The sequence below is a fragment of the Pinus tabuliformis genome, chromosome Q, assembly GCF_031772625.1.
Source record: "Pinus tabuliformis cultivar Carrire ecotype Pingquan chromosome Q, CPIR1, whole genome shotgun sequence".
NCBI classification, from domain to species: domain Eukaryota; kingdom Viridiplantae; phylum Streptophyta; class Pinopsida; order Pinales; family Pinaceae; genus Pinus; species Pinus tabuliformis.
This window is the reverse complement of record NC_142296.1, coordinates 1,355,449,805-1,355,467,429: the sequence shown is the minus strand read 5'-3', so window position 1 is coordinate 1,355,467,429 and position 17,625 is coordinate 1,355,449,805. Positions and strand designations below refer to the sequence as shown.

Here is a 17,625-nt window from a genome sequence, read left to right as displayed (position 1 = left end):
TCCTCAAGCAATGCCTAAACAAGCACCCTCTCGATCTGTTGACCCCAACTGTCTCTGCACACAATACTGGGGTCCCAAATGTACCATCGAGTCATCTCTGATCTCTGCCCTATCTTGCCAGGATCCCAAGCATCCTAATCAGCGTGAAGCATCCCCTACTCCACTCGTTGTCCAACTAATCATAGGCTCTTGACTCCCTCTGCATGCTGCCACTAAGTAGAGCATCGTGGTAGTATACGATCCTAATCATCTCGTCATGAAACTGCTCTATCAAATAGTCCCTCTCGTGCACTTCAAGGGTGGACTCTTAAAGATGAAATCAAATCTTGGTGGGATTGAACCCTCGTATGCCTGAGCTTCGCCTAATCTCCTCCTGTCGATCACCCTACCACACTGGTGAAGTTCCCCACCACATAAATGAGTTACTAAAACCAAATGGAAGATCTGGATGACCTTCCCCTGTAGAAACCATCTCACCTCTACAGGTAGCTGAAGTGCTCAACCCTGCTATGCCAGAATCCTTTGCCTGTTGCAGAAGGAATCTAACCTACTTCCATCGTGACACCCCGATCATGCTTGATTGCTCAACATGCTCATACCGGACCCTCCTCTCCAGTAACGCTCGACCACTATATTTGTCATGATCAGCGCTATGACTACCCTGTCAAGACATTTCTGCAATGCTCTAAAACGTATTGTAATGGGGCTATCAGGTCCGTGTTACATATCACAATCGAGGGTTTTGAGCAGTGGCATATAATAGAACCGCTGATAAAGCCGCCGATATGTTTTCTCCGATGCATTGTGGAATTTAAAGAGTTTCCACGACTTATTACTTGGATCTTTCTTAGCTCTTTCGATATCTTAACTCCTCAGATATGTTAACTCCTCCAATACTCCGCAATACTCCTCTGATATGTTAGCTCCTTCTGTATGTTAACTCCTTCGATATGTTAACTCCTCCGATATTTCATGTGATATCTCTGATATGGCTCTTACTCTTGAGCATATGCGATATTTCAATAAAAACAATTGTAACAAACTCTTACTCTTGGCTTGGCTTTCCTGTGGATTCTTTGAAATTTCCGATGGCTACTCTTTGATGGCTTTCCTCCTTGGGTCTACTGCTTCTATTATGTCTGTATATATATATATATATATATATATATCTATATATATATATATATATATATATATATATCTTTAATCCATATGTTATATTCAGTCCTTGGGTCCTCCATGGGGAACATTATGATCACAAGAATTTGCCATCACAAACACTGCCATATTGACATTAATGACAACCTTGATTAACAATTCCATCATTTCTCCCCCATAATTATCATTTGGAAATATTCCAATATCATCTCTGAATTTGTAGAACTTTTCCTTAGACAGTGCTTTGGTGAATATATCAGTGACCTATTCATCTGTTCTGCAATACTCAATCTCGATCACTCCTTGCTGAACCAAATCCCAAATAAAATGATATGGAATATCAATATGCTTGGTCTTCTTATGGAAAACTGGATTCTTGGTCATCTGAATAGCACTTTGATTATCAAACATCAACTGAGTGGGTTGCTCTTCCTGTTCATGTAGGTCCTCTAGAATTCTTCTTAACCAAACTGCTTCACATGTTGTTGTCACTGCCGCTTTATACTCTGCTTTTACTGTCAAGAGAGAAACTGTCGGTTGTTTATTAGTACTCCAAGCAACTGTCGTTGAACTCATACTAAATGAATACCCTGAAGTTGATTTCCTGTCATCCATACATCTAGCCCAATCTGAATCTGCATAACGAATCAACCTGAAATCCTCTGCAGACCTGTATACCAAACCATAACCAATTGTTCCACACAGATATCTTAAAATCCTCTTTGCTGCTTTCCAATGCAATTCCTTGGGTTCTGCCATAAATATTGATACCATATTGACTGCAAAGGAAATATCTGGTCGAGTTGAATTGGAGTCATCATGTTTGTATAACTTCAACCCAACTTCCAAAGGAGTTGTCACTGGCTTGCAACTCAACACTTTGAACTTCTTCAAAATGTCCCAAGTATATTTGGCTTGTGACATGAAAATACCATCTTCAATACCCAGGAAATAGTGCAACTCACCAAGATCTGTCATCTCAAACTCAACAATAATATGTGACTTAAACCTTTGAAATAGTTTTGTACTGTTCCCTGTGTAATCAAATCATCAACATATAAGACAACTATCAAAATGTCATGTCCTCACTAAAAAATATAGAGATTGGGCTCAGATAGACTTTTAACTAAGCCATGGTCCTGAAAATACTTATCAATTCTTGAATACCATGCTCTTGGCGCTTACTTAAGACCATACAAGGCCTTCTTCAACTTATAAACATAATCTTCTTTTCCTGGCACTTCAAAACCTTCAAGCTGCTCCACATAAATTTCTTCATCCACATAACCATTTAGAAAAGTTGATTTAACATCCATTTGAAAAATTGGCCACTTGTAATGTGAAGCTAATGCAAGAACCATCCTGATTGTATCCAACATTGCCACTGGGGCAAATGTCTCAGTATAATCAATTCCTTCTTTCTGTGGCATAGCCCTTTGCAACTAAACAAGCCTTATACTTATCAATTGTGCCATCTAATTTATACTTAGTTTTATAAATCCGCTTAGTGCCAATTACATCCTTTCCCTTCGGCAATGTGACGAAGTCCCATGTATCATTTTCACCAAGGCATTCATTTCTGCTTCCATAGCTTCATTCCATTCTTTCTTTCTCGATGCTTCTGCATAATCCTGTGGTTCATCCATTTTCATTACCTATTCCATAAGCACATAATTTACTAGAGAAATTTGAGATCTAGTAACCCTTCTTTCAAAATTTCTATCCAACATATTTCTTTTTGAATGACCCCTTTCAAGCCACTTAGGCTCCTTCTTAACTTCATCTTCTTTTACTGACTTGGAATTTGATCCATCACCAATATTCACTACATCTTTCTTCAATTCAAATTGTACATGTTCTAGATGATAGATTCCCTTCTCATCAAACACAACATCTCTGCTTATTATCACCTTATTTGCCTCTGGATCAAACAACCTGTAACTTCTTGTTTCAGTACAGTATCCAATAAAGATACACTTCACACTCTTATCATCCAATTTCTTCCTCTTTTCCTTAGGAACATGTGCATATGCAGTACAGCCAAAAACTTTCACATGTGCAATAATTGATTTGTATCCTGGCCATGCTTCTTCTGGAGTCAAATTCAACATTGCCTTTGTAGGACATCGGTTAAGAGCGTATACTGTTGTGTGTACTGCTTCAGCCCAAAACTCATTTCCAAGTGACTTAGTTTTAACATGCTTCTAGCCATTTCAACTATGGTTCTATTTTTCCTCTCTGCAACACCATTTTGTTGAGGAGAATATGAATTAGTAAACTCTCGCTTTATTCCATTCTTCCTGCAATAATTCAAAAACTCATTTGACTTGTACTCTCCCCCATTGTCTGTTCTTAGGGTGAGAATTTGTAGACCACTTTGCTTTTCAACTAAAGACTTAAACTCAAGAAAGTGAGAAAACACTTCAGACTTCTCTTTCAAAAATAACACCCATGTCTTCCTAGAATAATCATCAATGAAAGTGAGAAATAGTGTGCCTTTCCAAAAGATACAATCCCCATTGGACCACACAAATCCAAATGCACCAATGTTAGACGTTCTCTAGCCTTCCATGTTCTATCTGAGAAACTTTCCTTGTGTTGTTTCCCAAAACTACACCCTACACATACATCATCATCCAACTTGATATAAGGAAGACCATTCACCATGTTCTTCTTTCTTAACAGCACCAAACTCTGAAAATTTAGATGTCCCATCGTGTAATGCCAAATCTTACTATTTTCTTCTTCTGCTATATTCGAACTTTGTGAATTACTTGAATCAAAGGAGAGCTTGAAAATTCTGTCTTCATTCATTTCATCTCTTGCTACAACTGCATTTTTATACAACTTATCCATGATTAAGCATTCTTTATTATCAAACACTAACTTGTAGTTTTGCTCCATCATTTGTCCTACAGAAAGTAGGTTCTTCCTCAATGTTGGTGTCAACAAAGTGTCCTCAATTAACTTATTCTTTCCATGTAATGTTGGTATTGCAACTGTGCCTTTCCCTTTCACCTCAGAAACACTATCATCACCAAATATGACTTTGCCAGAATAATTCTCATTAAGTTTGGTAAACAACTCCTCTTGAGATGTCATTTGACTTGAACATACCAAATCAATATACCATGCTTCACTTTCTTCACTATGTGCCATCAAACTTGAGATGAATAACTTCTCATTCCTAGTTTCTTCAACAATTGTATTAGCACCTTTTCGCTCCATATCTCACATTTTTGCATAACAATCTCTTTCAATATGGCCAGATTTTTAGCAATAATAACATTGTGGTCCTCCACCTCTACCTCCATTTCTGCCTCCATCTCTTCCTTGTCCTCTTCCACGAGATCCATCTCTGCCTCTTCCTCTAAACTAACTGGGATTCCTACCTCCACCTCTCGAAGTTGATGCATTTCCTTGTGAACTTTGTTGATTTCTGTTTTGATTCTGATTATGATATTGACCCCTACTCCTTCCTCTTCCTCTATGCTTTGCAGAAAAGGCATTAGATGGTTGATTCTCTTCAACAGTTAACAAGAATCCACTTAATTCATCAATTTTCATGGTATTTAAATCTTTGGAGACTGTTGGACACCTAATCCTCTATGGGTTAGTGTGGAAGCGGAATAGACTAAGGAAGTCCAAGAGACCTTGGGATGTCGAACCCAACGGTCACACCATGTACTATAAATGTATATCATTTGTTAATAAAAAAATGTACTCTCATGTTTTATCTTTCATATTCTTTCTGCCATGTGTGTGTTTAAAATGGTATCAGAACAAGCGTATTTTTGCCCTGCATAATTACTTTGAGCCATTTGTCTTATGACCTTTCTGTGCAGGTCATTTCTACCATCAGTTTTGCATTTCATGAATATTTTCTCAGCTAAATTCTAGCTGCAACCTCTGTAATTTCTCCAGCGCCATTTTTGGCTTCCAGCTCCATTTTGTAACTCCCTTCGACCATTTCTTCAAAAGTTTGTCCTGCATTTTTCTGCCATTCTGCCTATGCTCTGCATCTTTTGCAAGCTGACATCTCTATCAAATCCCTGCAAAATCTCATTCATTATTGAAGTGTGTTACTACATTGAAGGAGTCAGTTGGAGCTAGTTGCTGCCTGGAGGTGTTGTGGAGTGAGTTGGGGTCGAAACTCTTGGCGCTGCTGGTGGTCTGACTCTATCCCTCTGCCAATTTTCCTGGATCACTCGATGTTGACGTTACACTGGCTAATATTAGTTTCCTGTCCTCCTTTTGGACGTTTGCGCACCAACCCACACATGTTTTAGGTAGTTGCAGTATTTGCTAACTATTCACTGCGCACAATAATTTTAAGGCTAGTTCGTTAAGTCACAATTATTGTTATCTAGATCCTGGATTGAGGAAACCTTCTTGCCACATTTACATCAACACAGCAATTCCTGTGTTATAAGACCCAGCAGAGCAGATGCCTTCTCCAATCTTGGGCCCTCAAGTCGCCACTTCTTGAAAGCTTTCATTGAAGTGTAAGCTGCATCAAACAATTGGCTTTCTTCCCTCGTCAGAAGCTGTAAAAATTTTGATGTCGCAGAAAAAGCGATGCTATGAGCTTTGCAAAGAATGTCTTTGAAACGCCCACGCAATGTGTAGAGAAGAAAGGACCCAAGACTTCTATCTGAAACTAAAGGTGCAAGTTTGCATCCTAGCTCGTAGAAGTAGGGGCATCAACTTCTGAGGTTGACACAAGCAGGATCAGCTTGCATTTCCTTCCTAATCCTGTGGTTATAGAATGTTGGATTATTGATCGAGACGGCTTCTCTAGTGCACAGATCCTGGGCCAACCAGAAGGGTAGCTCCACCCTTGCACCTGCTTCTACATTGTTATTTTTAGATCCAGGATCTAAGAGGCCCGCTCCGTTTGCGCCGACCCGAAACACTACAGACACCGGTTCCTGCTCCATGAGAATGTGGTCGATGTCATAGTAATCTGCCATACTCAATCGTCGCTGGGTGGGAGATGGATTTCAATTTCAATTTCGGATTGGGCACATTGAGCGCAGTGATATTAAATGAGTTGAGAACGCATAAACTATGAACCAGTGTTATTGCAGTGGATCGAAGATGATTCAAGCAAGTTGGAGCAAGGAGTGTAATACCAGTCAGTAAACACAAGCATAAACGAATTCAGAGATCTGCTCTTCCCAAAGACAAAGATGCCCCTGAGCATGCTCTTCCCTGATCGTAGATGCCAAATGACTGTTGGCATTCCCTAGCCAAATGCTTTTGCTCTGCGATAAAGCATTACGAGGTTGTGCGTTAAGACCACACCTCCATGATTTTTGCCAGATAGAGGTATGGAGTATCATGTGAAGCCATCAGTAAGTGCATATTGATATGGTGGTTGTTGATTTCTCTAACAGATTAATATTCTTTAGGGAAGCTTCCATTCGAAATAGTGCAAAATATGCGCTACGACAAACTCTAAAACTTGCATTCCCAAGTCTTGTCCGGGACATCCTCTTCTGCCTACTCCGAACAGAATCGACTTAAAATCGATGGAGCTGCCATCTTCCATGAATCTCTCTATGCATCCATGACTGTCATTCAAATATGCCATTGAAATGCTCAAATTATTCAAGCGGAAAGGGCATGTGTGATTGAAAGGAAACAGATACAAGAAATGGAAGCTAAATTACTGACATCACAAGATACAGTGAAAACATTGAAGGCTGAGTTGAAAAGAAAAGGAGAAGTACTGGAGAAGATAAAAAAAAATTGATGTGTCCATTAGATGATAACTGTCTTGACCTAATGCGTTCTTCCTCAAAATATTCAACAATGCAAGTAACATTGTCAGCAAAGTAATCACCTGAGTGCATGCTTACTGGAAAACCTAGTTTGTCGTCTGTAATCATGAAGTGCAAAGAACAACATATACCTGCAAATGGAGATAACCAGGGAAGATAGAGAGAAACTGCTAATGAATCAACTGCAGATATGTTGCTTTTATTGGAAGGAAATGAGAACAAAGAATGCATGTCTACTGAGAGTGATTTAAGGCCGCGGTCAGTTGAGGAAAGACAGATGGCAAGCACTGTTTGTTTTAAAGGCCAAATAGATATACCTGTAACTACTGCTGCAAGTTTAACGCAGGATTATAGTCCACATGCAAGGGGGCAACATGTTTCTGTTGCAATGGCATATCCTTGTGCCAAATTTGAAAATACCAATGTAAATGTTGATTTCAAAGACATGAATTCTGTGCAAAAAGAATATGTTGGGTGTCTTTCTCAAAGCACAATCTTTGTAACCTCTATAGGGAAAAGTTGTACACTTGATGGAGGTTCAGTCCATTTGGATAGAAAAGCATCTCCAACTTCGAAGTCTGATGCTTCCCTAGGTGTTGAGAGCAAATTAGCTATGACTAATATAGGTGCTATTGCAGTTAGAAATGCAAAAAAAGAAAAAAGATTGTGTGTCTTGTCCAGATGTATATAGTGCAACATTTCTTCCACAAGATAGAGAAGCAAGTGCACGGGAAGCTGAATCTTCTCAGACTTCTGGTGGAGACAAGAAAGCTGCATCTTCTACTAGGGAGAGTCTAGGCATGAAATTTGAAAGCAAAGATGCAAATAGTTGTGGACTGGATACCAATAAGCATGTTGAAGAGAAGGGAAATCCAGCAGTTGATTTCAGTACCTCTAGCAAGTTTCTTGAAAATGATGGAGTGTTGGAATTACTAAACAATTTAATACATTCTACTGTCAATAGTACAATCATGATTAATAAATCAATTCTCAGAGACATTCAAACTTGTCTGCAAAATGCACATGAAAAGATAGAGTTTCTACAACTTGAATCACAACTGTAGCAGGAAGAATTACAGCAATGGAGTCATCATTCTGAACCTATTTCTGTTCAAAACATTGAAACAGACTCCCATAAGCAGTGAGTTGATTCAAATCCAATGCCCAAGGAAGCAGCAAAGTCACATGTAGATGCAGAAGTTTAGTCTGCACTTCCCAAGCCAATCATCAAACCTTGGGAAGAGCTTGTCCATAACAAGCACAGAACAGGTCATGGATATGAGAAAGATGAGTCCTTTCATATTCCAGATTACTCAAAGCCCATTCATTTTCAGAGTGCTGGATTCCTTCATGACAGTTCACCTCCAGTTGTTCCAGATTCTGTTCCTCTTCCACAGCAACAACAACAGATTGTGAAATGCCAACACTCTGACCGAGTTGGCCATCTGAAAGATCACTGTTTTGATCTTCATCCATGTAAGCACTGTCATAAAACCAGTCATTCTTCAAACAGATACTTCAAAAACAAGCCTACTGCAAGAACAAAGATTCATCTTGGATGGATCGCTTCTTGGCAATGGGCATCAATAGCCAAGAAGATATTCCAGTCACATGTCAGAACTTGTTCTAGAGTATTGAACAGTCTTGCAGTTGAGTTTTCTCCATCATCTCACCTTGTATCTGACAGGGGGGGAAATGATGGTCATCTACAAGCTTCAAAGCTACATCAAGCGAGCCTGAGACACAACCTGTCACACCAATTTTAGAATTGTACCCAGAGACAAAGATGCCCCTGAGCATGCCTTCAGTTGGTAATGCCTATTCAAAGAATTTGGGACACTTCCTCTAGCAGAAGACTTCAACTTCTTGCCAGTTTCGAAAGAGTTCCAGGAATAGAATTAGGGACACTTCCTCTAGCAGAAGACTTCATCTTCTTGCCAGTTTTGGAAGAGTTCCAGGAATTGCATTAAGCATTCCAGAGTTGTTGGTCATCCTTAAACCATCACAGGTTGAGACTTCCCTTTTCAAGTTGAAGTTCTCCCTTTTATGCGGGGTGAGACCTCCCTTTATTGGTTGAAGGTTTCCCTCTTCAAAACATCAAGAACACTTCCTCTAGCAGAAGACTTGAGGTTCATGCCAGAATTGGAAGAGTTCCAAGAACTGCACTAAGCGTTCCAGTGTTGGTGGTCATTCTTAAACCACCGCCCTTTATACCAACATTTCAGAGAGCACATTCAGCCTATGTGCTGCCATGCATTTTTGCACGTTTTGTATTACAACTCTCTTCTTGGACTCATACATAACCCTTCAGATTAAGGGGGGCTATGTTGGACACCTAATCATCTATGGGTTAGTGTGGAAGCGGAATAGACTAAGGAAGTCCAAGAGACCTTGGGATGTGGAACCCAACGGTCACACCATGTACTATAAATGTATATCATTTGTTAATAAAAAAAATGTACTCTCATGTTTTATCTTTCATATTCTTTCTGCCATGTGTGTGTTTAACAAAGACCATAATACTGGTAGTGACCATCTGAAACTTCGGCAAAACACTTCTTAAAATCTTTTCAATTAGCCTTCTTTCTAGAACATCTTCACCTAATTACCTCATCTGATTGATAAGATCTTGCATTTTTGTGATGTAATCATGAATGGATTCATTACTTTGCATATGGGCATTTTCAAAATTCCTCCTTAATGTTTGCAGTTTAGCTACAACAACACCTTCATATGTGTTCTTTAAGATATCCCATGCTTCTTTAGATGATATTGCACCATTGATTCTTGGAATATAGATTCTTCAAGAACACTGCCTATAAGTGAAAGTGCTTCATTATCTTTCTTAATAAGTTCCTTAAGAGATTTATTTTCATCATCACTTAATGCTTTGAATTCATTAGGAGAAGGCATAGTGTATCCATCAGTTACAAGTTCCCATAAATCTTTAGTGATGAATATAGGTTGCATACATTTGCTCCAATAAAAATAGTTTGTGCCCACAAGTTTAGGCAATACTGTGAAAATTTTGTTACTGCAGCAACTGATTTATTTTACCTACTTATTTTCCAATAAGTAATTTACGAAATCCCTTCAATAAATATTAAAATAAATTCTACTGCAGATATCACACCATAATATAGAAACAAATACATGCACAAGAATCAAACACATCAACACAGATAATTTTGGACAATTGTCCCCAGAAAAACCCAATGCGGGAAAATCGGTGTAACAGAGGAGGATTTTTATTATTAAGCAGCTTTTCTGAGTACATTGGGTGCCCAACTGGCTCACCCAATAGAGATAAATTCTTCGGCACCTCTCCTAGGCTCAGCGCCAGACCAGCTAGCCTCTGCGCAGCTCCAAGACCCTCTGCATCAGCACTCTACCTCTCTGTGTCAACACTGGGCTTGTCTGCGTCACCCACACAATCCCTCTAGTGACTGCGCAGTCTTGCTGCCTCTGCGTCCTCTTGAGTGGCTCTGCATCTGCCTCTCTGATCTCTGCACTGATCCTCCAACATTGTCCCTGCATCTCTGCTCCGTACTCGCTACATCTTGCTGCAATCCAGTCTTTTAGTTTGGATTTCTCAGTAAGCTCTGCTCCAGAAATTGCACTGACTGGTCTCCCTCAGTGTGTCTCCAACTGACCCTCAAGCCCCCTCTTATATTTTTCCTGTTGACGAATCAACGGCCAAGATTAAGTCCCTAATCAACGGCTAAGATTAAAACAAACTTGATCCTTATCTTTCAGAAGCTTCTCATCCTTATCTTTATTAATACCCATTAATATTTTTATTTCCCTAAGTTTTAGGAACTCATTAAAAATATTAATTATTTTAATAACTCCTTATCCTAATGGAATTTTCCAAAATGATTTCTGGGTCTTGGAGATCTCATGTGATTTAGCCTCTCCACTAATTTTAATTTTTCATGGCTAGAGCACATCCGATGGGTTATTAATACCCATTAATATTTTTATTTTCCTAAGTTTAGACTTAGGAACTCATTAAAAATATTAATTATTTTAATAACTCCTTATCCTAATGGAATTTTCCAAAACGATTTTTGGGTCTTGGAGATCTCATGTGACTTAGCCTCTCCACTAATTTTCATGGATAGAGCACATCCGATGCTACCCAAATCAACAAATATAATACTGCTTGTTGCCATGATGAGAGTAAGAGAGAATTAGAGAGAGAGAGTACGATGAACACAGTGTGTCCTACTTCAACTCGGGACAAGAACCAAATGTCCCAAAAATTGGGACTCAACCACCACCAAAAAAGTATCATTTTTATTAAAAGAGAGAGTACAAATATGGCGCAACAAATGCGCAATTACAATCAATTTCTCCTTCAAAAAGAAGTAATCATGAATGAAGGTGATTAATACTTCTCACCTTCTATTTTCATCTCACTTACAAATCCCCTTTTCCTTTAAAAAACATTACAAAATATCCATTTTAAGAGATTGCAAATGTACCCTCAATTTTAAAATTAAATACAAGCTCAATTAAATTTCATGCTCTCTCCACTAATTCTCTCTCCTACCTTCATTTTCCACTAATTCTCTCTCATAAACACTAAACAATGATTCTTTCTCCATAAGAGACAAATGCTTTACATGATTTGTGAGGAAACATTTAATATAGAGTGCTCTTGTTACCAAACATTTATTCTCTCTCAGCAATATTAAATTAAATAATCAATTTGATAATCTCCTTATCAATGAATGCCTTTGCTATTTATAAATCATTTATCCATTTGTAAAAAATTGAAGAAACTTATGTTTCTTACAAATGTATTGAAACTTCTTATGTTTCTTCCGCCTTTTAAAATTTGTTCATTTTGGTACATGCATGCACAATACTCTACACAGGTTCACATGCTTTACCGGAACAATAGCTCCTCGGGTTATTCACGCAGTAGGCTTAAGCAAACCAGCTCCAATGTTGCTTCATGTGCACTCTAACATTGTGTCGAGGTTCACACGATCCAAGCATCAATCCAGACAAGCACCAAACTCTACACGCAGGTCCTCTCCACGCACAATTTCTCGAGGCTTACGCTGTGAGACTTTGTTCAACATGAGTTCTCAAGTGTAACTCTGCTCTACGCATTCTTCAATGTAAGTCTATTCAACACAAGTTTAGGAAAATGAAATGAAAGAAAACACAGTAAAAAAAATACATTGAGTGAAATTTCTCCTTCATGCATAGTCAGAGGTCTCCTCCACTCAACTCTTATTCCCCTCCACGGTAGGCAGATTTTTGCAAGTAGATCATCTAACGTTTATCTCCTACTCAACGCAGGTCATGCCTTCACCACATAACAACTCTAGTTGCTTACACAGATAACAACATTCACGATGTCTGACTTTTCCAGTGTTCGTGGGCACTCTGGCTCTGATACCAAATGAAAGAAAGAATAGCACAATAAAAAAATAAATTACAGAGCATAAAACATTCAACAATAATGCACAACTCTCACACACCAACTCAATTTATTTCATTAACATAGAGATATATTTATACATGAGGAGAGGTATTGGGATTTTTTCAACTCCAGAAATCACTTCATAATTCTCTCAACAATCATCCACAAATCTCTCACCTATCATTCCACTAATTTCTCCATAAATCTCTCACTAAAACAAATCAACTTTAATTATTTAATATTTGACAAATGATCCATTATTCCATCAGAAGTCTACCATCCACTGTCCCTCAGGCTCATATAGCGCCTCATATTGTCTCACCAAAAATGCATCATGCAGCTCCCTCGCAATCACCTCCCTAAGTGTGAGCCCAAGGGTGGAACATATGCTACCTCGACAATTAGCCACCTGATCCCTAAGCTTGTATCCATCATCTCGTGCATCCATCAAATGTCTCAACTGGAGAGTCTCCTCTCTGCCCATGACCTGCAAGGTCTCACCCAACTGCCTAGGGTGGGCCTCCCATGTCTTGTCGCCTGAATGGAGAGCATCGTGGGGCAACAACAAAACGCTCTGCGAATGTAAGCAACACTAGAGGATGATGGTTGGGTAGGTCCCCAAGGGTATGATCGAGAGTCTGCAAGGAAACGGGAGAGTAACCCTATGGATGACCCTCTCTCCGCCTCAGATCTGCTGACAACCCCCTCAAAGCCCTGTCTCCGCTAAACATGGTGTCACCAGATGCTCAACCATGTCCTCATCGATCCTAGGTGAGTTGCATCCAATGGTACACCTACTGCCCCTGTCCATAAGTCTCCTTGGAGGTAACACTCCAAGCACCCGCTGTGCCGCATCATCTACCACTGCATACCACCCAGTATCACCGCACTCCTCGACATGCCATTGTACGCCACAACCTATCCTTGTACACCACTAAATACCCCTAGCTATGGCTATACCACACTGAACCATCTTGTGTCACTACACCTGTCACTCCTCGCATGTACTCAATGCGATGTGAGGCACTCCCACTCCACAACGCAATCCAACATACTACGACACACCCCCATGCATCTCCATGCCCATCTGCAAACCACTTCTCTATGCTAGATGCTCCTACCCATCCCTGGATGTGATGGCCTAAAGTTGTGTCCATATGTGTCAGCCCGCACCCGACCAGTATCATCACCTCCACCATCGCATCACCATACTCTCCGATGAGTGGATCTCCCATCCAAATCCTCCCTGAGGGACCCAAGAAGTGAATCTATCTAGGTACCAGTGGGGATGCCACCCCTGCTCTGCTCCTTTGTGTCCTTCGTGCCCCACACAAGTGTGAGGAATCCCCAGCTCTATACAAGGCATTATCTGGTGGCCTAGCAATGCCACCTCCTCTGACAAACTCCTGCCATAGTATGATGATCATCCTATGAACGCATGCACAATCGTCATACCAAGACAACCCAAGGAGTCTCCCCAAAACCTGGTTGGCCACTGGTACTGAGCAAAACTCCCCTAGCGAATGTGTGTGCTTAGCTATTAGGCCAACTATATCATCCAAGTCGCAGTCAACCGGTATACCTGGGAAATGATAGGTGGTACCTCCCGGATCCCAATGCCAGTCTGGGCTTTCGGCATCCTCAGTGCTTGGAAACTCTTGTTGAGCTACACCTGATTCCACTATCATCTCCATTGCCCACTCCACCGGGTACCAACTCATAATCTCTCGCCATCCAATCCAAAGAGAGGGATTGAATGCATGAACTCCCACACATAGAACAACCCCAGCATGTGAATGTTGCACCCTGTGCAACTTTGGTCATCTCATCTATCCTGGTCAACACATGAAATCTGACTATGCAGCTCTGTATCTCTCTCTCTCCAATGGGCAAAGGTAACCTAACAGTGTTGCCAACCCTATCTATGTACGCCTGAAGAGGGTTAATCGAACGCTCCAATGTTCACTCTAGTTGCACCAGTAGGGAATCCAATCGCTCCCCAATGTGAGTCAATTTGGCTGTGGACTCAACACAAACCTCTCATGCCCCCCAACTCCTCGTTCTATTGCAGAGTAGCCTCTCGCACTGACGCGGCCTTCCTTTCTAATGCTAGAAGGTCGGCTTGAAACTAATGGAATTGTTGTGGACGACCATCATCTGATACCTTTGTATCTCCTCGTGCCCCATCAAGGGGGGATACATCTCCTGGCACCTCCCCCATCTGGTGTGTGCTACTATCACCCAAAAACCAAGACATGCCCCTGGTCACCTCATCAACGGAAGGCACTACATGTATGCTCTACTCTCTCCACTAAGATATCAGTCAGAGTGGTCAATGGAGTCTCCAGCGAGGATGACTCCTACATCACGCTAGGTGTATCTACATGCTCCCTACAATCTGGTGTGCCCTCAACCTCCTCCTCAAGCTCCTAATATCTATAGCTAGGTCTCCACCAGTGAAAGCACCCTCTAGTCTCACTCTCTAGTTGTCCTTGGTTCTGTCGACTTTCCCCATATGATGCAAATGATTGCATATCCATGGTCTGCACATCTCTAGTGTCTCTGTTGAAAGGCTGAGGATGGGTCTGGTCTGTCACCCTCCTCAAGTGGGCCAACCTCTCATCGTCCCAATAGATTCCACCCCAAAATTTTTGCACACTAAATTTCCCTTGAGCCATGGGTTTGTCTACAACTTCACCCGTCACTGTGCATTCATACCCAATCCTCCCATGTTCCAGTTGGCTACTAATAGTTGGGCCAACATCAAGGCTCTGATACCACTATAATGTTCCAAATTGAAATTTACAGCTAATAACAGACACATGAACTAGGCTACAACAAATAGAATCACAAATATGCATGCACCATCAAAAATATCAAGAAACTAGGCAAATAAGCTGAGCCATTTTATTAAATTATGAGTTGTAAGGAGTACATATAGCAAGGAACAAGTGAACTTGGGCTTGCATAAGCAAGCTGGAGCAACCCAGGTGGAAGAGATGACCCCCAAGAGTTAGGAAACTTTGGCCCAATATCCTTCTGCACAAACCCAAAAATTGGCCACTGTTGCTGCACTGGAAATGCTAAGAATGACCCTCTATGGTGCCTAGAATTGCCTGAAAATGCAGTTGTAGCTTCTCCCAAAAATACTCAACCAAACCCAAAAAGGAATATGCTCCAAACCAACCACCCGAAAAACCCACAAAATGGTGCAATTACCGGTTGAATAATAAAACATACTGCTAAACAAAAAGGAGATTTAGGCATGAATACTACATGAAATATTCAAAAAATTTAACCCCGGACTCCTCTCAACAAACCCACAAATACCCAGAAAGGGTTTTGGCTAATTCCGACCTTCCAAAATTGGCCTCTTTTGGCACCACGGCCTCATGAACTAACACTGCATCCCCCAGCGATGTAATTTGCTGAAATCCTCCTTATTTCTCCTCAATCTACAATAAGAATGATAAAGGAAATTTTCCCAGATGTAGGGGAGAGACTTCACATCAAATTCCGGCAAAAGATAGCTGAACCCAACTCCACAAAAATGCTATCCAGTGACCCCCTGTGCAGGTCCTAGGAAGATAAATTTGTTCCCCTCAATAATAGTCACCTCCAGCTCCAAAACTTCCCATAAAGGCTAGACTCCCCCTCAAGCAACTCCACTAATTTTCTCCCAGCCAAACACCCTCGGAAACTAGCTGAAATGAGTGGCACGATTTCTCTATTGCGTTCTCCCTGGAGTACGAATTGGATCAAGGAATCTGCTCAAATGTGCTACAATTCTCCACAAACCTTCTCACCAAAGTAGTAATAGCTTGCCTCCCTAGGGCGGCACTCAAAGTCCACCGAAAGAAGGGTGAGTTCTCCCCTTGGAGAACTTTGTGCTAAGCAAGACTTGTGACCCAGCTAAACAACTTGAGCAACAAAGGAAATAGATGAGTCAACAAAAGACCCCAATAGCTTCTATGCTCCTATTTATAATTTCTTCTTGCCTCCTCATGTGGGTCCCTCCATCCAATATCTTGACCTCCTTCCCTTAGCGATTTGATTTTCCTAAGGGGTTCGAATTCCCCTTTTTGGGTGGCCCCACATCCCACTACTAATTTAATATTTGCATTTCTCTAACGTTGGTGGCCTCCATCTCTCCAAAAATTAAGTGAGGACTCCCTCCACCCACTTTTCCTAAGTTTACATGCCAAAATATTTCCCAGCACCCAATTGCAAAAATTGAAATTCATCTTAGCAAAAATTAATTTAATTGGGGACATTATATTTTTCTATTTTGTATAGCTATTGGGGTTTTGGGGTTTTTGTATATATTGGGTATTTTGCTTTATTTTTCTTCCTTGCAGGTGCCATTCAAGTCAGGATTTGAAGACAAGAAGGAAGGTCGAATTTTTCTAGCCATCACCCAGAACTAAAGCTACTGTTTAGAGGGTCAGCGTCACCCTTGGAAGAAGTCACCCAGCCTCGAGGAAGAGGGCGTTGGGTAAGGGTGGATTTGGGCCTTTTGGTGCTTGATCTACAAGCCCTAGGTCTTGGAATATGGACGCTAGGGCCAAAAGGAAAAATGCCTGGCCTAGAGGCCTAATTTACTGTTGCAATTGGGGTTTTGTTGCTGGATTTTGTCACTGGAGGGTTACTAGCTCATTTTTGTTGGAGAAAGTGAGTTTTTTGTGGCTAAATTTTGATGTAGAGACTCATCTAAAGGGGGGCGCAAAGATTTGAGGGCCTTAAAGGCCTAGCCGCAAGGGTTAGAGGGCAAAAAGCCTTAGCCACTATCCCAATTCAGCCCCCACAAGAAGGCCGGAGGCCTAATTAGGCCTTGGAGCCTTGGTCGGAGCCCTAAGAGGGCTTATTACCCTAGCCGCTAACCCTTGCACTGAAGTTAAATTTTTGGCACTAATTTGGGGTTTTGCAAGCTTGAAGCAAATTTTGAAAAGGGTTTACGGCATTTTTCATTGCAGTTTTGAGCTAATATTGTTGTTGCAGGTTTTCCAATGGCTGATCATTAAGTTTCAAGGGCTAAACACCACTAGTTTGTGGTCAAAATTTCCAAATCCAAGCCCTATCTTTGCTAGCTAGTTCTAATTAAGTCTGATCTAGTATTTGTGCTTGTATTTGGGCTAACAATTTGTGTTTGCAGCAGACTTTAAGGTCTAATCTTGGGGTTTTGAGCTACTATTTTGTAAGTGCAGGTATTGGAGGGTAATCCCCTTTTCATCTCCAAACTTG

The 17,625-nt window shown here is 40.8% G+C and overlaps 1 protein-coding gene and 2 pseudogenes across 2 annotated transcripts in view; 1 reads left to right on the top strand and 2 right to left on the bottom strand.

The window, feature by feature from the left end:
* Positions 1-17,625, bottom strand: part of LOC149224944 (sphingoid long-chain bases kinase 1-like) — a 381,298-nt gene that overhangs the window by 68,544 nt on the left and 295,129 nt on the right. The window lies entirely within an intron of this gene.
* Positions 5,565-6,189, bottom strand: LOC149224947 (DNA replication complex GINS protein PSF3-like; annotated as a pseudogene).
* Positions 6,731-8,008, top strand: LOC149224946 (uncharacterized; annotated as a pseudogene).